Source organism: Barbus barbus, assembly GCF_936440315.1.
Source record: "Barbus barbus genome assembly, chromosome: 26".
NCBI lineage: Eukaryota > Metazoa > Chordata > Actinopteri > Cypriniformes > Cyprinidae > Barbus > Barbus barbus.
Genome location: NC_136754.1, coordinates 15,107,652 through 15,130,221, shown reverse-complemented (window position 1 = coordinate 15,130,221; position 22,570 = coordinate 15,107,652). Strand labels below are relative to the sequence as shown.

The 22,570-nt window shown below is 37.4% G+C and overlaps 1 pseudogene across 1 annotated transcript in view; it reads right to left on the bottom strand.

Moving 5' to 3' along the window:
* Window positions 1-2,932: 2,932 nt before the first annotated feature.
* The window catches only part of LOC306846280 (XK-related protein 4-like), a 52,048-nt pseudogene continuing 32,410 nt past the window's right edge, over window positions 2,933-22,570 (bottom strand). Inside the window, exons 2-3 of the transcript in view lie at window positions 17,299-17,498; window positions 2,933-3,983 (exon numbers count right to left, since the gene is read on the bottom strand). The product of the transcript in view is annotated as an XK-related protein 4-like (transcript). The remainder of the gene's footprint in view (window positions 3,984-17,298; window positions 17,499-22,570) is intronic.

Sequence of the window (22,570 nt, the reverse complement as noted above, 5' to 3'; positions counted from 1 at the left end):
AAATGGCTGATTATGATATCTCTAGGTTTATTAATAAAACCTAGATAGAAAAATAGAACTAGAAGTGCAAAATAAAGATACATAATTTAGCTGCAACGTTATGATTAGCTTAAATGTTAAGACGTTGGTATACCTACGCAAGTAAACTGCGTGAATAGATTTTACTTCTTGATAAACGTGTTGGGCTAAATTCCAACCCCCGGCCAGATTATTATTACAGTGAATATTAAAATTCACACTCTATTTTCTAAATACATGTTAAAGATCTTATTGTAAGGAATTCGTGTCTTTTTTTTTTTTTTTGCTTGACCTCGTCGTTTTCCGTTGAAAACGGCTGACTTCTCTCTTGTGACTTATGTAGGACTTCTCCAATCGTTTTGACTAATAGTATTATCATTAATAATGTGCAGAATATGCCATCAAAACAGGCTATTCAGCATCTCCAATCATGTACACAGCCTTTTGTGTAAAGACCTTGATTCATTCTGCATGTGCTGAACGCATCACATTGCATTGAGTGTTTTAAATTCATGTCATATTTCAACATTAAAAAAAAAAAAAAAATATTGAGGCCTTGCACCTGATAAAGAAGAATGTCACCAAAACTCACAAACACAGCAAATGTTGCCATTAGGATGCTCCTCTTAATCAAATGAACCAAAACGCAGTGTGCTTGGGGTGTCACTGAAACAAAAATATCATGATATTTATGGGAAAGCTAAAAAACGTGGGATGCTTTTGAAAATGATTGATACGTATAATATCGCAGAGGTGTGCGATACATCACTCGTCTTCCTTCAAAAATGGTCTTGTGTAGGAGGTTTAGCTATTTAAATCTGAAAATTGGCTAATTAGTGTGCTAACACAAGTTTTTTGTGCTCTGACTACAGGGGACTCTTTTGGAGGGCTGTTTGGAAAATTTTGCCAAGAGACAAAGTATCATCATCATCCATCACACAAAGAAATTAAAGTATAAGACACATTGGGGAAAAAATGCTGACAAGATAGGAAAGTAGCAAAATAGCTCAAATATACAGGTCTACGTTTCACTGTGGTACTGGTTATAGATTCATATGATCTCATCTAAATCATTTTTTTTTCTGTTCTATTTTCTTTTTTTTATTTGCAACACAATTAGGATCTTCATCTGCAAATGTGCAGATTGCTGCAGGCTAAAACAACTATGCTTTCAGTTCATTTGCCACCAATGGTAGGACGTTACAACACCTCAGGAGTGCTTCAAAGCTACAAATATGACCAACTGAAGCAAAACAAATCTAACTGTCCTATATCAGTCATCTCCACGCAGTTAAATGGCATTAAGCAAAATAATGTGCACCTTAAAATCAACCATTTTGTAAGACACATGTTTAAAATCCATCAAAAACCGAAAAGAAAACCAAAGTTAAAAAAAGTTATACATAAAACATTTTTCCCACACTTTCAAATTCGCAAACTATCCACAACAGGCAGGCACATCTAGCTTCTGTCGTAGTAAAATTTCACCTTGTCTTTCAACGTAAGTGTAAAGCAATCCTTCATTGTGCTGAGACTCCTTCCAGTGACAAGTTTTGTGCTTGTTTTATTTTTTATTTTTCTGCCCTCACCTCCACGTCTCCTTCGGATATTCGACATAAAGACACAAAGAAGCACTTGCAACTGAACGGAAAGTTTAATACTCCCAACACTTTCATATATAAAGGATGCTTTTGGCTGATATAAAGATACAGTGCTCTTTTAGGCAGATGTGATTTGTTGAACCATAGGGCCCGGAGCATCATTCGGAGCACATTAGCTAGTCTGCACTCTGCCGCAGACTACTTATCCCTGACACTTTGATTTGTAGACCGTGAGTTGGCAATTGAAGAGCCTGATGGAGAAAGTCTTGATCACACTGCAGAGTTTGGAATGGTACACTTCGCCGGCTTTCCGGATGTGTTGAGAAGTGACCCCGTTTATTGTCTATTTGTGCGCCTTTAACTTATTTTACTGTACCGATACAGACCAAAACCTGACCCAGCCTAGAAGAACACTGTATCTTTAACCTAAAAGATGAAGCGCATCCAGGTTCTGTCGAGTACAGTTTGGCGGACACTGTGTGAACTGTGATGGTCTTTGCCCCCCACTTTGCTGTGAACCAAACGGATCCTTGTCAGCCCACAGCAGTGAGGTGAATGAGGCCGGATCGCCAAAGGGAGCTGCCAGGAAGTGTTTTCTTGGCCTATTGTCTTCTCCTGAAGAAGAAAACGAGTGTGTGTTCTCCCTGTTTTGTTGTCCCAAGTGGCTTGGACTCTTGTGATCATCACATACTTTCTTTTCTCGTCTTTTTTTCTTTGTACAGGATTCAAGTAGATGGTTGAAATGCTGCCCTGTTTATATATACAGTATGTGGTCGAGCCACAGTTAAGCAAGGAGTTAGTGTGAGTGGAGCGTTTGGCACTGGTACAGAACTGCTGATGAAACACTACTAATAGGTTACAGTACCCTAAACAAGGACGTCTCGAGTCTAATCAGCAAATTTTTTTTAATTTATGTACCATCGACGTGATATTTGGACCACTGTTTCTCCAGTGCGGTGGGTAGTCGGTTGGTTTGAGTGCACTGGATGCTTGGTTTCAAAGGGAAAGGCCTTTGTTTTGCATTTCCTGCAAGAGACAAACTATGAAGTGTTCAGGATGTCTTCTTGGAGACGTCGGCTCGAGGACGATCAACTCTGGGAATGAAGGTCTGTACAACACTGAGGAGGACCGAGGGGTTTGTGGTCTATATCAGCCAGTGCAATGACTTTTAGAAACCCAGATATTCCCTGACAAGACAGAAGTAATAAAAAATAAAAAGCAACGAGAGAACGGCTTAAAAAAGATTGATCATTTCATTCGTCCACAAATATGTTGTGCCTATATTTGCTTGTCCATGACAATCAACATCATGGCTAGATGCTATGTATGCAAGGAACGTTATTGCCACAGTCCTGCTGTTTATTCAAGTGGACAGTAATGTGTTAATGTTTGTGTGTTTCCACAATGCAGGCTACAAGGTGGTCTCGTACTCCAGACGCTCTTGAACCAATGTGTCGTCTTTATATTGGAGGCGTGGCGGGGTCGGAGACGAGTCGATGGCCAGGATGGCTTTACGTATACTCCTGTCTAGTACATGCCTCTCCCAAGCAGGGTAGCGGTTCCTGCACAAGTCTATTTTGATGACTGTCTCCTCCAGGCGTGGGGCACGGGAGGAAGGTGTGGAGGGTGCGGTGGGCCGCACCTGAAAGACGGGTACGCAACCGTCCCTTTCGCTGTACTTGGCCTCGCGGTCAGCGTCCCTGGCTAGTGTACCTCCGCGGTTGGAGCGCAGGGAGTTGGTGGCGCCCTCGGGGGGCAGCGTGAAGGTGGCGGTAGGGTCCTCGAGCTGGACCAGACTGGCCGAGCGGCCAAAGTGTGGCCCGTTGGGATGGAAGAAAGCATAGTACATGAGCATGAAGACGATGCCGGTGAAGAAGCTGGAGAAGATGACACACAGAGCGGGCACGGCAAAGGCGTCTGTGCTGGGCGGCGAACGGTACAGGTACCACAACGCACTCAGGGCTGTGTTCTCTAGCAGGATCATGAAGTAGTAGATGAAGAGACGGCAGCGGGTGCGTCCCTCCTTCACGTTGAACCAACTGAAGATATAGATGATTCCCACCACCATGTCAAAGACGATCTCCTCCCACTTGGTAATGCAGAATTCGGTCTCGCAGTGTACAATCCAGAAGGTCATGATACACCAGTGCAGCACGATGAAGATGCCGAAGTAGAGCTGAAACACGGAGGCGAAGAGAGCGAAGGTCACTACGCGAGCGGCGATGGTGAAGAAGTGCCAGCAGAACTGGATGATGACGGCAAGGTAGCTGATGGGCTTCTCATCATCACGGGAATCACGCAAGGCTTTCTGGTAGGAGGCCAGAGCCCAGGCTAGTGACACCAGAGAAGCAGCCGCTGTTATCCCTGAAATAAAAGGACAGAAGTGTTGGTTATAGCTGAACATCACAATCCTAAGCATTCCTGTCAATCAACCCAAGAAATATAAGCACATAGAGAACTACATTTTGTGCAGTATTTAAAGTGTTTATGTGCAGTATGTAAAGAAATATGAATATTAGCGCAGAGTTAGATTGTGAATGTTTGATTGTGAATGTCATCCAACTATTCAAAAAACATGAAGTTGTTATTGAGTGAGTTACATTTTAAACACAATATATATATATTTTTCAGTTTCACCAATGAAAATTGTTCTAAACAATGCTGGAGTAGAACATTTGTGCTTTGTTCCTGAATGAATGTTTTCGAACAAATCGTTTGAGTCAATGTTTCAATAATCCATTCATAAAGACAGCCACTTGCTTCGTTTCTAAATGAATCAGCCATTTTGAACAAATTTTTTGAATGAATGATTCAATGATTCACCCATTAATCACTCAGTATGACTTTATTGTCATATATATATGTATTTATATGTGGCAGGCCTAAACCAGCCAAGGTACCAGCATAAAAACACTCTAAGCAAAATATGGTTCAATTATCATTATCAAAAAAAAATATTGATATATATTTTTTGTCAATATAACATATACGTCTTTTTTGAATTGTCATTTTTGATTTTTTTTTTTGTGGATAGATTTTTTTCTCTTACCACAGATTCAAATTTTTTCAAGTTTTCAAACTATGAAAATCCATTATAAAAATGCATATATACTGTATATATAATGTCGTTTCCATCACAACCAACAATTTATCAAATGCTAGTGTACTTGTTTACCAAGGAGAAAGAAACCAAGTCATTGAACAGCTTGAGATGAAACATGAAATATGGTGTGTAAACCAAAGAAAATTATAAATGTAAATATCACTTGTAAGCAGAATATATTTGCAATTTTGAAAGTTCCCAAAAGAAAAAGCACTCTGCAGTGCATTTCATGCTATAAATGTAGCTTGACATGTGAAGCACTTCTTGCCCAAATACAATAGGATACTGGTTTCCGATACAGAATAGGAAGTGCTCACCAAGGCATGCAAATGCATTTATCTCGTTACTACATCTTTATGTATTCATGACTTTAGAGAATACAGTCGGAAGTGGGCTAATGGAGTATTTTGTCCATGGAAGTGTCCGTCAATGGCTCGCACTCCTGTGCATATCACATGCAGCCCTCCTATAATGAATATGTTTGCGACTTCATATCTAGACCCTCTGGAGAATCACACCACACCAAGGTTTACAAGCTCCAGCTCTAATCAAAGCTGATAAACGGTGACTCCAGAGACGTGGTTCATTTTGAGACTTGTTTTAATTCCTCTTCAGGGAAAACAGCCTCTGTGGAATTTTGCTTAACAGCACCTTTCCACATTTATGACTCACTGGCCCATGAGTGAGATGCAATCCATCATGTTGTCCAAAAAACTTGCTTGTGCTTAATGGAGGAGGCTTTACAAGCCATCTGCATCAGATGGAGTACAGTAAAGCAGCCAGCAGTGACTACAGGTGCGTGAAGCCCATCTTTACCGCTGTGACACACTGTTCTCATGGAGCTGCCAGCCATTGTTATGTGCACAAGCTGCTGGAGTGATCAGTTTCTTGTGAGTGAGTGAGACAGAATACAAAGATTACAGACACTGTCCAGTCTATCCTCAAAATCAAGTTTAATGCTGATACTGAGATAAAAGATAGTAACACCATCTAGACAAGTTCAGCAGCACCAAAAAGAGGATAGTTCACCCAAAATGAAAAATTCTGTCATCATTAACTCACCCATATGTTGTTCTAAACCTTTAAGAAATTCTTCTGTGGAACACAAAAGATGTTTTGAACATGCAAGGAAATGTTTGGACACCATGTGAACACAGATATGTTCTGTGTTCTACAGAAGAAATAAAGTCATGCAGATTTGGAACGACATGAGGGTGAATAAATTATGACAGAATTTACATTTTTGAGTGAACTATCCCTGTAACATAATTCTTTTTGTGAAACATTTTATTTGAAAAATAAAATAAGTTCACATTTTAAATAAATGGCACTTTTTTTTTTACCATAATTGTGAAGATCTTCAAAATACACTAATGGTTAAACATAAGATCTTTCTTTTTTTTTATTTTTACTTATATTTAGCAAGGAAACATTTATAATGTTGCAAAAGATTTCTATACAAAATGCTGTTCATTTAAAATATGCATCAAAGAATCTTGGTAATAAGAAGAAATGTTTCTTATCGCCAAATTAGCATATTATTATGATTTTTGAAGGATAATGTGACACTGAAAATTCAGCTTTAGCATCACAGGAATAAATTCCACATTTTAAAATACATTAAAACAGAAAGCAGTTGTTTTAAATTGTAATGATATTTCACAATATTAGCGTTTTTTTTGTGTATTTTTAATCAAACAATGCAGCCTTGGTGAGCTTAAGAGACTTTTTTCAAACAAATAAAAAATACACCAATTAAAAATGTTTAATCTTGAAAATAACATAGAAGTGTATGCAGAACCAAACATGTCAACATAAATTTAAAAAAATACTTTTATGCAGATGAACCTACTGTAGTCTCATTTTTATTTAATGTTTCTCTATGATCAGTTAAAATGTTTAGCAGTCATGAAATATTGTGTTGTCTTTCATCTGTAGTTCCAGACAGGCAGCATATGGCTCTCTCACATATTAAACCTGAGACGTCTCTTTCTCTTGTCAGAAAAAAGACTAATAAATCTGACATTCTCCCTGCACTGAACTGTTCCTGAGATGCCAAGACAGACTTTGAATTCATTAGTTCCCTCACTAATTCTAAACTAAAACCAAGTGTAAATATTCCTGTCTTTACCTCTCAGTTTCACATCAAGACAATACACTGTTTTCAGAATAATGGCCTTTTTATCGGCCTTCTGTATAATGTTGTAGTGCAAGCAGAGGAGAGGTTGAGATAACAGGAAGCTTCAGTGCCAAACGGCATCAGTAAAAACGCAGAATCTCCTTAGATAACACCATGGCCATGAATAATTGAACGAGTCCTCATGTGAAATGATGAATGTGCAAAGATGTGTTAATTTGTGTCCAAATAAAGGTGAGTATTATGTTCAATTCACAGAGGCTGGAGGCTCACCGTTCGCCAAAAGCTGTGACAGACAGATTTGCCATTTCTCTGCCATCTGTATTCAGATGAGCTATGCATTATGGACACTCTACACCGAACAAAGCAGACGATCAATGGTACAGATATTTATTGATAGCGTTGCATAAGATAGCACATTCATAACAGAGAATGTGCACCCTGGGCATCTATTTTTATTAGTCTGAAGAGCGATTAAATGCTCAGAATCTTATCTGAGGAATTGACTGTGTGATGTCGACACTCCCAGAGCGAGTGGTGAGCAGTGGTCACATCCTCTGTGGAGGACTGCGAGTGTGGAGGGGAAGTCAGCAGTCTTTACAACAGTAAACCCACACCAATTAGCAGACTGCAGTCCAGATCTGGACCCAAGATTTGAATCCATCCAGATTGTGAATAATTTCTTATAAACATAACATTATTTCTCCTCATGGAACAGATTAGCCATGTTTACACAGCTTTCATTTATAGTGAATCGCATTAAAATATTCTCTTCAAATTTGTAGATCAAAGGCAGATCTATACTGGATAAAGCAGTAGGATTTCCCAATTCTTATTCTTTATTTTTTACTTTTTATTTTTACAAGGTACTGTGGATCTCAACCTAAAAATTGAAATTCTAAACGCCCTAAACATTTGTGATTAACTCTGCTGTCAACATCCAGATTGGTTTAGCACTTCCAGCAAAATCCTAAAATAAAATGCAGACAAAATTACCCCCTTCCTGACATACATTCACTGACATACACTAAGGTTTGATGTAGGTAAAATATATATATTTTAAATAATTCAATACTTTCATTCAGCAAGTATGCATTAAATTGTTTAACAGTGACAGCATTAGTGTTGCATAAAGGCGGACAATTTCCAAAACTTTTTTCCAGAAAAATTTTGGAAACTTTCAGAAATCTTCCACCCCTTTGCAACCCTACAAAGCATTTCAAATAAATGCTGTTTTTTGAACTTTCTATTTATTAATGATCATGAGAAAAATGTATCACAGTTTCTACAAAAAGATTCAGCAGCTCAGATGTTTTCAACACTGATAATAAGAAATGTGTCTTGAGCACCAAATCATTAGAATGATTTCTGAAGGATCTATCTATCTAGTGTTTGTTTATACTGTGAGTTTTTTTCAATAGCTTATTTACGTGTTTAACCCACTTAGATTAAATCTGGCCCATTAGTAGCTGGAGAGAGCTGAGGGGGTGTAATGACTACTCTGCAAAGTGGGGTAATTAAATGACAGAGACCAGGCTATAATTCTTATTCTGTGGGCTATCTGGCCTGCGGCTTGGCTCCGATGCTCTCTACGACAGTGAGGGTGCATGTATTCCTCCCTCCCTCCCTCCCTCGTATCCTGCGCACGTGCAGTGCATCCTGAGGAGACGGTCGCCACGGGAACCTGCCACGGTCCAGCGTGCGAGGCTGTGAGAGCGGCAGCAGTGACGTAATGCTCCTTGCTGCTCCTGCTCATGAGGGCTGCAGTAATTTGGAGAAGGGAGGAGGGTATAGACAGTGTGTGCGAGTGTTGTGTGTTTGTAGGGTGTGTAGCAGCAGCAGGGTTATGCAAACCACAGCATCACTGCAGTATCTTCTTCATCTACTTCTACAGGCCCCTCAAATCCGTTCACATTAAGGGAATAGTTTACCAAAAAAACTAAAATTATTTTATCGTTTCAAATATTCCATTTATTATTTTATCTGTTTGCAAAATAAAAGGCTATTTTTTAAATGAAATATAGTATATGTTTTATGGACTACTTGCTTTTATGGTGTCTTTGTCCTTTTTGGATCATGTGTCTGTATAGAAAAAGAGCTGCATGAAGATTCTTCAAAAATTCTGCAAAAAATCTTTACTTTTCTCTCTAACTTATTGTATTTCACTTATTGAATTTGATCATTTTATTTAAATCTTTCTCATTGTAAATCTATTAATATTATAGTTTCTGTTGGCACATATAAGTGTTTTCTATACTAACATGTGGCTGGCTGATTTGACTAAAATGTTACAATTGTATCTGATCACCTATAAAACAGAAATGTAGTCAAAATAGATGCCAAAAAGTTGCCTCTAAAACATGTTTATGCTCCCAACAGTGGAGGTATACTAAAAAACATGTATGGTACAGTAATATGATTTCATCTACAGTGACAAAATACTTATTAGAAAGAGAATCAGGGGCAAAGATCAACATGAAATACGAGAACATCTGCAATTCTGAGATGCACAGTAAGCATCAAGCAACAAAAGCACTTTGTGAATAAAGGATTGGTGCTCTTTGATTTGAAATACAATTTAAAACAATTACAAAAATCTTTTAAAAAAATAAATCTCAGTTGTATACTGCTATTTCAACAACTCAATCACAGTACCATTGTTTTAAGAGCCATAAAATGATTAATGATATACAGTATATACATATACATATAATGATATGTATATATATATATATATATATATATATATATATATATATATATATATATATATATATATATATATATATACACACACACAAACACAAAAAAAATTTGAATTCAAATTTGAATAAAATTAAAACTAAAAGACTTTCAAATCACAGGAGCCAATAGTTTATTCACAGTAGAACATAGAGAACATAACAAATGTTTAAACTGAGAAATTTTACACTTTTATCCACTAATGAGCTCATTTCAAATTTGATGCCTGCTACAGGTCTCAAAAAAGTTGGCACGAGGGCAACAAAGGGCTGAAAAAGCAAGACATTTTGAAAAGATGCAGCTGGGAAAACATTTAGCAACTAATGAAGTTAATTGACATCAAGTCTGTAACATGATTAGCTATAAAAGGGATGTCTTAGAGAGGCTCTCCAGTCTGTGAAGGATAACTATTTTGAGACCTGTAGCAGGCATCAACTTTGAAATGAGCTCATTTTGTACATAAAATTGTAAACTTTCTCACAAGTTCCTAAAGTTTATGTTATCTATGTTCTATTGTGAATAAAATATTGGCTCATGTGATTTGAAATTGTTTTAGTTTTCATTTTATTCAAATTTAAAAAAACATCGCACATTTCCGGAATTCAGGATGTATGTATATATGTATAGTAAAATGACTAAATAATGTAAATTAGACTCTAAGAGTAGACTCTTAATAATAATTAGTAATAATAACGTAAAATGAGCTTAATATTGTATTTTTTTTATTTTAACCATATATTCATTGTTTCACAAAAAAATGTAGTTGAAGGACCCTTGAAGAGCCCTGTTTAAAACTTAATGTTGATTCTTATGATGCTTCAGTGATAACGTATCTAGCTAAAAAAAAGAAAATATGCACATTACAACAAAAAATGTAATAGTGCTACAGGGGACACATTTGTGTTTATGGCATACAGAAAAAAATGATTGAAATGTGAAAAATAGTTAAAGAGAGTTGCTTCCTGTAGTTGCGAACAAAACAGTCCACTGGGAGCAAGTTATGAGCAAGGCTTTTTCCTACGCTGAAGTGTTGCAGGAAATGGTTATGGCTGAGTGGCCCATTATTTATGTGAGCAGGTAGAGAGATTTTATTTCTGGCAGGGGTCCAAAGAGCAGCTACGTAAGGGAAAACAGTGATAAAATATACAGCTTTACTGACTGACAGCGTCTTTTACTGCGACACTTACCGGTAAAGTTAGGGAGGATGCATTTGCAGAGCGAACGAGGGACATCCTGAGTCAGAGAAACACAAATTAAATGCGTCCTACATTTCACCACTGCGCGTCTGCCATCAAATGGTACCCAATTGTTTTGTCTATTTAGAAGACTTTTGAATTATGACTGTGCTGCTGGGTTAAATTTTTATGCTTTGCTCAATGTTGTTTTTGACTTGTAAGCGTAAGAGCGACAAATCTCAAAGGAAAGTCTCCGATGAAAGAGTTTGGAGCATCAGACGGCTCTCCGCTCTGCTCTACCAAACACCACGAGCAAAACTGCCTCCAGATCGGCTCCCACTGTCACACAGCGCAGACGCTCAGATCCTCACACTCAAAAAAAGAGAGGATATTCGCAGCTCTGTTGCATTAGGAGCCCAGGACCCCTGCTTTCGTAAATCATTTCTCAGCCTTGATGGGAGAAAATTCTGACAGTCCCTGGGCATTTTTGTTTATGGAAGATTATGAAGAACAGAAGACAGCTCATAAAGGCGCTGAAGCTTTAACTGCTAGGCAGGGCTCTGCAATCCACAAAGCACAAAAGCACAAATCAACAGAATGACCATTTATGAACAGTTCTGGTAACATGACCATTTTTTATGAGTGTTGGTTAATGGGGGCTGACTAAAAGGTCACCACAATGTCAAGCTGAAGGTTTTAAAGTGTCCCATAAATCTACCTTAGTGTTCTTAGTAGCAATGAGAAACATGACAACAGATTATCTTCTGTTCTTAAAGTCCGGCTCTGTGAAACTACATAACCCGGTACACTTATTCTTATCCAAGAGCCGCCCACTTATTCAGGAAGAGACCGATATTAATAAGTTTGTTGAGTTAATAAGACATTTAAGTATTTCATGGTACCACAATAATAGGCAGGTCTAAAAAATAGAAATAATTCAAATAATTTCAGTAGTCTCTGTAAATGATTGTTCATTAAACACTGAGGAAATCAGTAAAAAAAAATGTGAGAGCACAAGTGAAAAAAGTATGTACTTCCAAACGTAATAACTGCTTATTATATCACATATATAACTCATTAAGCAAAGTATATATAACCCTGCACTTGGATATCTAGTTTAACCACTAACTGCCACAAAACTGTCAATATGAGATCTGTCAATATGAATCAGCAGTAGCTTTGTTTCCCAATAGACTGATAAAAAACCTGGTAAAACAGCATAACTCTTTCCTGAAACTCTGTTGCACATGGTTTAACAATATAGAATTGTCTTTGATTACATCACTTGGAGTAATGACTTCTGCTAATAAATCATATCGAGAAATTAATTCGACTGCTGCAAAAAAGTGTACATGGCATCTGATGGCTACATTGTTGTTTTTGTTTTCCAGTTGTTAGGTCCACATGTCATCTCTAACAATAAACTAAAGACAGGCCGAGAGCTGTAGTAGAAGTTTGAAAATGTTCACTGGAAATATGGTTTTGGGAAACACTGATGTAGGTATATGTAGCTAATGCCAGAACTTGTGACCATAGTTTGCTAACAATGCTTTTTGGAAACATATCCCCAATCTGAGCATGTGATGTGATTTTGGCATATTTTGTGTACGATAAGTAACAGACCAATTAGTTAGGATTGGTTAGCATTGTAAAGTTAGTTACTGGTGGTAGATAAGTCATTCAAAAGTAAAAACGTGCAATAATTGTACATGTATGTGTATAACAACTTGTCACTGGGGCAGTCATTTTAAAGGCACATCTTTTCCCCCAAAAGGTGTATATTCCTACCTTACAAGTAGTAATATGTACCCTTAAGGTACTAAGAAACTTTTAGGGGTATATAGGTCCTGCAGATTTGCTTTATTCAACGTCAAGATGATCAGGCCCTTTCTTTCGGAACATGCTTCATAACTCTCTTTTTTCTGTCCAGGCTGGACTATTGCAATGCTCTCTTGGCAGGTCTTCCAGCCAGTTCTATCAAACCTTTACAATTAATCCAGAACGCGGCAGCAAGATGAATTTTTAATGAGCCAAAAAGAATGCACGTCACACCTCTGTTTATCAATTTGCACTGGCTACAAATAGCTGCTCGCATAAAATTCAAGACATTAATGTTTGCCTACAAAACCACCACTGGCTCTGCACCACTTTACCTAAATTTATTACTTCAGACTTATGTGCCCTCTAGAAGCTTACGTTCTGCAAGTGAACGTCACTTTATTGTGCTATCCCAAAGAGGCACAAAATCACTTTCACAGACTTTTAAATGAAATGTTCCCTCCTCGTGGAATGACCTGCCCAACTCAATCCAAGTCCTTAGCCATCTTCAAAAATCAGCTAAAACGCATCTCTTCAATCTTTATTTGACCCTCTAACTCTAGCACTATCTATTCTAATTCTATTCTTTACAAAAACTTGCCCCTTTTAGACTTGCACTGTTAATTTACTAACTGCTTGTTTTCTTAAAAAAAATAAAATAAAATAACATTAGCTTCTCTATTATTTTTGTATTCTATCTATTTGTTTTTTATTTATTATACAATTAACAAAAAATTGCTATGAGTACTATGTTAAGCTAACTGAGACTCATTACACTTGCGTATCATTGCTCTGTTGTTGATTTTGATTGCTTCCATTGTCCTCATTTGTAAGTCGTTTTGGATAAAAGCGTCTGCTAAATGACTAAATGTAAATGTAAATATGATAGAAAGATGTTCCTCTGAGGGTAGCCATATATTCTAAATAAATACATTTTGCAGATATTTCATGTGGTAGATGTTTGCCCAGTGAATATTTTGTGGAGGGCCGTTAAAAACATATAATGGATCTATAATAGGACTGTCTACTGCTTTAGACGTCACAGCCCAGAAGAGTTACAATTGTGAAGAGTTTGGGACTGTGAGTGCCATTAACCAATTAGTGTTGTCAGGACGTCACTTTCCTGCTGCTCTAGAGTGAGCAGACAACTCTTAAGTTAAGAAAAACCTTAGTAATAAGAAATAATTTAGGGTTTCTTATCTTAAGGAGTTTGCTGAAACCAGGCTTTGGTAACAAGTAAAAAGCTGGCAAATTTCAAATCACATTCTTCCAAAGGATCATATGTCAGCAATTTAACTCTCATTAAAATCAATGGGAATGCTAACAGATAGATTTTTCGGGTATTATAGACCTGCTTGCATCAGACAGTCAGTAAACGGACTGTGGCTGACACGGCAGGATTTAAAACATCAAGTGACAAGAGTGTAAACAAAAGGTGAAGAAAACTTGGGATTTATGATTGCTAAACAGTGCTATAAAATAGTTCTATCCTCCAACTATCCTAGCTGTATAATTTGCACAGTTGGTTTAAAGACTCGCTTTTCTCTAATAAATGCTTACTTTTGGCAACGCTCTTGAAAAAGCACTCCGCTTCAGTCCCTCACAGCAGTCTTTTATGTTCAGTGGCAGTTGAGTTTTTCTCGCTCTCTGTCCCTCTCCATCACTGTTATATGGACAGGATGAGATGTATAAAGTGAAGGATGACAGTAAACCTGGGAGTTCCCTCTCCTCAGTATGTCCTATCCTCACCCTTGCAAAGAAGAATGGCAGCTGGACCATTGTGATAGTATCCAAATAAAAGTACCTAGACTAAAAAATTATGGGATCTCTGTTGAAAGTAAAACAAGGTGGATGGTCTGTTTTGCTGGTTTTAAAGGGCATTTGGACACTTATCAACTGGTCAGGTTGGAAAACCAGCTGGTCAACCAGCTAAACCAGTTTTGCAAGATTGTTGTGAGACCAGCTAAACAAGCACAAAATATCTTAACTAGGGTAAGAGACGACCTAAACCAGTTCAAAGCTAGCTAACTAAGATCAGCAAACTACTTTAGGTTTTCAGCACACACTCTGACATTAGTAACACTTTAACACATAGGTAAAATTGTCACATTCACTTCATTATTCACAATTAGTGTGTGTACAGGTTTGACTAGAATCAATAACGCTATCACACGGCCATTTCGTACATATTTTACGAGGTGGCTAATTTCTGTTAAGTTAAGTTTAGGGGCAGGGTTAAAGAGTTAGTTCACCCAAAAGAAACAATAAACCCTCTTGCCTGAATGACTATTGCCCAGTTGCCCTCACATCTATAGTCATGAAGGTTTTTGAAAGATTTGTAAAGAGCCACATCTGCTCCTCCATACCTGATACTTTGGACCCTCTTCAGTTTGCTTATCGCCCCAATAGATCTACTGACGATGCCATCTCTCACGTCCTCCACTCTTCCCTCACACACATGGACAGCAACAATGAGAATTATGTAAGGCTGCTATTCATTGACTATAGCTCAGCTTTCAACACTATAGTCCCCATCAAGCTGGCTTCTAAACTCACAGACCTCGGCCTAAACTCCTCACTCTGTGACTGGATTCAAGACTTCCTCACCGGCAGACCTCAAGTGGTGAAAGTTGGCCAGTTCACCTCAAACTCCATCACTCTGAACGTAGGAGCCCCACAGGGCTGTGTCCTGAGTCCCCTGCTTTACTCTCTCTACACGCATGACTGTGTGTCCTCTCACAGCTCCACATCTATTATCAAATTCGCTGATGATACTGTGGTTCTGGGCCTCATCTCCAACAATGATGAGACCGCATACTTGGATGAGGTAGAGAGACTCACATCATGGTGCCAGGACAACTGTCTCTCTCTGAATGTGAGCAAAACTAAAGAGCTGATCATGGACTTTAGGAAGAGACAGCAGCAGCCCCACACTCCTCTTATGATCAGTGGGACCTCTGTGGAGCGGGTGAGTAGCTTCAAGTACCTCCGTGTAAACATCTCCGAGAACCTGACTTGGACTACACACATCCAAACACAGGTTAAGAAAGCCAGGCAAAGACTGTACCACCTGCGACAGCTGAGGAAATTCAGGGTCTCACCAGCAATCCTGAAAACTTTCTATTCAGGGATCATAGAAAGTGTATTGACTTCTCAGTGTGGTATGGAAACAGCTCCAATCAGGACTGCAAAGTACTACAGAGAGTTGTGCGCTTAGCTGAGCGCATCTCAGGGTCTGCTCTCCCCTCTCTGCAGGACATCTACCTCAAACGCTGCAAAAATAGAGCTGTCAAAATCATTAAGGACTCAAATCACCCTTTTAAGCGCTTCCGTAGCCTGATGGCAAAAGCTGAGAGACTTAGGGGGAGCTTCTTCCCCCAGGCCATCAGGCTCCTAAACTCTAACTCTGTGTCAAAACATCACTTGACTCCATGTAAATATCACTATATCAATAAGCTATTCATAATTTTTCTCTACCTCGCACATTCTTTTGCACATTCCTCTTATATTACTATTTAAGTCAACAACATTCTGACCTGCACATTTATATTTATATTTTTTATCTTATTTTATTTTATTCTTTTATTTTTTCTACTTTTCTTTTTCTTAATATTTGTATACTATATAATTGCACTGTCCTTGGAGCGGACCTGACCTACATTTCACTGCTGGTTATACTCTGTATAATTGTGTATGTGACGAATAAAAATCTTGAATCTTGAATCTTGAAAAGAGCTGCTTCCAGTTAATGTAAACAACACATGCGTGTGCTGATGCATATACGAGTTAATGTAAGTAGCAGCGCCATGTGCATGCGTTGTTTACATGAACCAGAAGCAAGTGCATGCATCATGTTACTTTCCACAATGGCGGGGTGCTGCTGCAGACAGGATGAGGATAAGAAGAATTGTTGAATAAAGTCATTATTTTTGTTTTCTTTGCACACAAAAAGTATTATCGTAGCTTCATAACATTACGGTTGAACCACTGATGTCACACGGACTATTTTACAGATTTCCTTGTTACGTATCTGGACCTGGGAACATTTCAATTGCGTTGTTATCTATGGAAGGTCTGAGAGCTCTCAGATTTCATCAAAAATATATTTTGTTTGGAACAACATGACGGTGAGTAATTAATGACTGAATTTTCATTTTTGGTGAACTATCCCTTTAAGGTGTAGTCCTTTGTACGAGTTCCTACGAATTTGCCACCTCAAAAATGAATTCGTATGAGTGAAGTCATTCAAATTTGCCACCTTGTCAAATATGTACGAATTGCTGTGAGATCGGGTTGGAATCAACTATTCAGCTGGCACTCAGTAGTTAAAAAGTTATGCTTATATTGAAATCTAGTGTTTTACAGGGGTTTCTGTGAGGGTTATGTTTATGGGTAGGGGTTCAGTTGATGTGTGGTTACATTAGCTATAATTCAGTGAAATTTTGTGGGCAAAAAAGGTCGACAGTGTATAGACATATAAAACACAGCTCACACAGAAGTCACTTTCAAACCAAGCAGCATTCTGTCAGCCAGCACGGCGAAATCACATGACCAAACATTAACATTTTGGGGAACTCCTGAACATGGAGATTCCTATTGACATGACTGAAAATCACAGAGCAATGGAAAATGTAACTGCCCCTTCAGGTGATCTAAAAACAATGGAAGTCCATGAGAAGTTCGAGTGCGCTTGTGTTGTGTTACCTTGCGCAGCCTGGAGTTTGTGAGTCTGTATGATGATACAGAGCTGGAGCACCAGCTGAGGTGCGCTCTCCAGGAACGTGGCCAGTAGGTGGAGCATGCTGACGTCAGAATACTCGTACACCATCCTCCAGTAGAACCTCCAGCGGTCATTCTCTCCGCTCTGCCTGCTCCTGATGCCCAGATAGATGGTGTGGAAGTACCTGTGCAAGACACAAAGAAAACCCATTTAAAACCTCTCTCTCTGAACTCTCTCTGAACTCTCACTGAACTCTCAATGACAGGGCAGAATCGGCTTCTGCGACAGACAGACGGCTAGAATATCTCAATGTTTTGCCTGCTTTTCTTTTCAACGTGACCTTACAACCGGACAGACTGTTCCAGGCTATGTTGGTCTCTGTGCTGTTTTGCAAACAAGATCTGCTGTGGATGAACCGTTTTGAACTGCTGATGAATTATATTATTTAATGTCAAAGCTGATGACTCAACATCACATCTCAAAATGATTCAACCAAAAATGGAACATCATGTCATTGTAATATGAATAGTTAAACACTGAATCCTTTACTAAATCCTTTATGATGCTTTTTTATTTCATCTTCAACAAATGATCAGTGAAAGAAGTTGTTTACTGTTAATTGTTAACAGTAAAGGAAGTTAAATTATATATTTTAATGTGTTATGTTTGTTTTATTTTCTTTTTATATGAGGTTTGTAATATCTGCAAACAGTTTAAAGGTTTTTATAGATATAAGCATAAATGAACATCAAAAATAAAAAGTCAATTTTTTTTTATTAAAAAACAAATAAAATAGTAAATTACGAGACCAAATCATGCATACACAAAAATGAGAAACTTAAAAAATAGAATTAAAAATAGTTCTTACTGCAGTTAAAAGAATATTACTACAACAGACTGTGAAAATAATGAAAACATAGTTTAACTGTTAAATACAGTTGAGTAGATTAACCTCTCTTAGGTGGGACAAGCCAAGATTCCCATTTTAACACGGGACTACAGACATGTGACGTCTTTAAAACAAGCTATCCTTTATGCCAGATAACATACTGTATCTAATAGTTCTCACATCAAAAACACGCTACATCACAAAAAAGTCATGGGACACCAAAGTGTTTTGTATAAATGGAAAGTGCCTGTAACTATTACATTAAAAGAAAGTAAAGAAACTAAATTATTAAAGGTTTTGTGAGTGAATCTTGGCAAGGATGTCTGCGGTTGGAAGTAACTCACCTCTTCATGGGCCTTTCTGCAAAAACTGAGGTATTTTAAACTAATTATCACATCTATATTTACCTTTCTAATCTTCCTCCTATGATTCAAATGAAAATTTTAATTTTTAATATGCACGTTTGCGGTAAGGTAAAGAATACAGATGAGCTTACAGTTCTACTTTATACCCTCAAATAGTATATACAGACATTTAACATTTAACAAAGAAACCAAAAGCGATTCTATTACATAATATGCAAAGCGCTATTACTATATTCACATATGATAACTTAGGTATTAGGAAAAATGGATTTTGCTTGCTGTACTGGAAGAGTTTCTCATAGGCCTACTTACTAAAAATCTTTGCTTCAAACACCAATTAGTCATTTTGAAATCAAATCTATATTTATGGTACCAACTCAACAAGCTGCAGCAATAATCTCAAACAAATTCACTTTTAAAAAGTCTTGCTCTCAAAAAGGTGGGAAATCTGTAGGAATTGCTATGTCAACACTGGCGTCTTTGCAACAAAACAGAAAGTTGAACAACCCGCTGCTTTCACAGGAAAAGAAAAGACTGAATGTGACAGTCTGTCGCAGACAAACACACTCATAATGAGCGACTGCGACACAAAGATCTTTTAAAAAGTGCTGTATCATCTGCTAACAGTAATGAATTAGTGGTGAATGGTGTTAAGGTCTTTCAGTCTGAGGTGTGTTACTGTGGCCCGTGGGTTAGTGTGATGCTAAAGGAAGTGATGTGTCTTTGCCAAGTGACCCATCCCTACGTTTTCCCCAGAAATCCCCACTGTGTAGTTTACTCTTTGACCCTAATAGGTATCCAGCCAAGAACAGACACACACTTCCACTTACACACACTTATTCTCTCCCCCCAGAGATTCATTAACAGTAAGTTAAGAGCACTGCATCAGCTTGGCTGTTACTTTAACAAGAGGGTTTCCCCAAATCCACTGGTAATCAAAAACACAGTGTACAAATGCTTATGGGGGATATAGTCTTGTTTACACAATGCTTTGTCAATTATTTCTTTGAGAGTGGCTGCCGCCCACTCTGTCTGCCAGATTCTCTTTGCTACAGTTTGCACTTTGATCATTTGTATGCAAATCATGATTTTATAGTACATTACTTGCCGACTTCAATCAATTCAGAGGCAATGAGTTTACAAGTAAAAGATAAAGGATACGTTGACTTATGGACAGAAAAAAAAAAAGTTCACTAAGGTAAATGTGGAGCACTACACTCATATCAGAATGAAACAGCATGCCTTGAGGTATTGTGCTTGTTTTTTTTATGTAAATGCATAGAAGACACTGTATCAACATCTTGCCCACCTGTTATTCCTTCATGCTTGGTCTAGATTAGTGTTTCTCAAGCACTTTGAAATGTTGAACCTGTTTAATCTATACTGTTGAATATATAAACAGAATTTATGACTTTAAAAATATTAGACATGTCAAAAGATTACAAGAATTTATAATAATGAATAATAAAAATACAAATAATTTGTAGGCATAAACATAAAAAATTAATTTGTGTAAATAACTATATAAAACTGAATTTATGACTGAAAATATTAGAGCTCAGAAGACAAGAATTTGTAATAATGGAAAAAAAATAATAATTCATTTGTAGATGTTTTAAAAATAAAATTATTTTTAAAAGAAATATTAAATATATAAACCAGAAGCAATGACTACAAAAATATTAGGGCTGTCAAGATCATTTATAATAAATCTTTTAAGAATTTATAATAATCCCTAACTGTAAAATAAACGAATTAATAAATACACACATACATAAACATGAAGTAATGATTTCAAAAACATTAGGGTTAAAAGAATAGAAAATACAGTCAAAATAATTTATAATAATTCATAATAATAACTGTAAAAGCATAATTTGTAAAAATAAAAATCATTTGAATGATTGAATGAATAATGGATACTACAGTATATTTCTCAGGCTGCTTCCACTTCAGAAGAAGCTCAAGTCTATTACTCATCCATAGTATTGATTTTTTTAGTGAATCATTGCAATAATGGTCATTTTAATAACATTAATAATTATTCAGGATGATATGAAGTATGAGTTAACAGATGCACATTTCTGGTTTGGTGTCAATGAAGCTGTGATGGCGCTTTATCTCTCTATGTAAGATAAAACGGTTAGGAAACACTGTTCTAGATGTGTCAGGTTGGATGTTCACGGTATCAAACCATGGCCTATTTTTTGATACTGTCTTGCTTTTGCAATGTGTAGGCCTAGAATACAATTCATGCAGATCCTCAACAGATAGCAGAGATAAAAACATGAAGGGCTAAAGATACTCTTAAATAAAACACAAATTCACCCAATGGCGCAAGTAAAGACACTATTCAAAAATAAATGAAGCAATAATGGCAGATTAAGTCTTTAGATGGTGTTCTCCGGCTCTGCCATAGTATCAGTAGTGACTGATTCAAAAGAAAACCATGACAAAAGTACCACAGTCGCCTGGTGCAGAGCAGCAGGGTCGCGGTATGATCTTCCGTCTGACCTTAAGAGTGGGCGTCTGTCCAGCTTCTTTATCAGATAAGTGTGCTTCAATTCGCAGTCTCCTGGCATTTCCACCACTCACCCTAAAGGCCTCTCATATGGCCATTGTTTGGATTTCAGATAAGCCACGGGTTGTCTATGTTTCTGGCAATATGTATCCCCTTCTTATACGGTCCACCTGAAACCATGAGTCCAAGAGGTCTGGCCAGCCACTGCATCATATTACTGCATGCTGCTTAAAGCATGCTATCTACCAAATCCCCATTCGGAATGGGATTAGACAGATGTTGATGTGCATCCTCTTGCCTTGATTGGATTATTCCTGCATCTCAGCACCACACCAATCAGAGGGGTGGGAGGTAACATAAAAAAAAGCTAAATTGCTTGAGGAAGTCATAATGATTCATGCATACATTCAGATCACACATCAGTCAAAGACCACCATATGCAGAGGTGTAAAAAATACAAATTCCCATATTTTCACAGATTTTTTTCTTAACGTTTTTTATGATCTTTTTACTTAACGGATTGGTTTGTTAACTCAGTAATAGTTTTATAATAATGAAACTATTTAATTATAATTTAAAATAACAATAAATAAATAAAAATCACAAAAATAAAAACAACTATTGAACAAAACATTTTAAAAAATAAATAAATACAAAATAAATAAAAATAATTGAATTGAATTGAATTGAATGAATTGTAACCACTTATACATTGGTTAATCTTCTAAACACAAGTGAAGATATTTTAATGAACTCTTAAGCCCTAAACACACTGCAAGATTTTCGGCTGTGCCAGACAAAAGATTGGCATCGTGAAGCAATCATGGCAATTTCTGTGATCGCGACTCCTAATCAGTGGTCCTGTGTTGTGCAGTGAGAGAGGTTCAAAGACGGCTGTTTTCACGGTCTTGCTACCAAAGATAGCCTATGATACAGCGTGATCATCGCACAGTGTGTTTGCTGGTACGATCCATGTTTACTGACCAACCAATTAAATCAACGGCACATAAAACTGCATAACCTCAAGCTCTTATCCCATCCTCTTTCGCCACGTCCACTTTTGAATGAAAATACAACTCTTAAAGTGTAATTTATCATGCTCTTTTTGTTTACCAGTAGCGCATGCTGATGATGTTTTATTCTACTATAGTAACGTAAGTCATAGCGTACGAGTCATATGTGTCCTCATCGTACAGTCTCTACACACGTCCTGACCAAGTTTGTTATATCCATGTCGCACAATGTGACATGCAGTGATCATATAGGATTGCTAAAATCGTGCAGTGTATTTTGGGCTTAAGATGTTTCTGTTCCCCCTTTGAAAGTCCAGGTAACCAAAAGAGGATCCAAAAGGTCATAAAGGCAGCCTAAAATAAATCTGTTCAATATATAAAGTGATCATATCTCTTCACAAGACTTGGATTACAATTAATTTTTCAACTCTTTTGTGACCTATTTGGATCTTCTGAATTTTTAGGGTT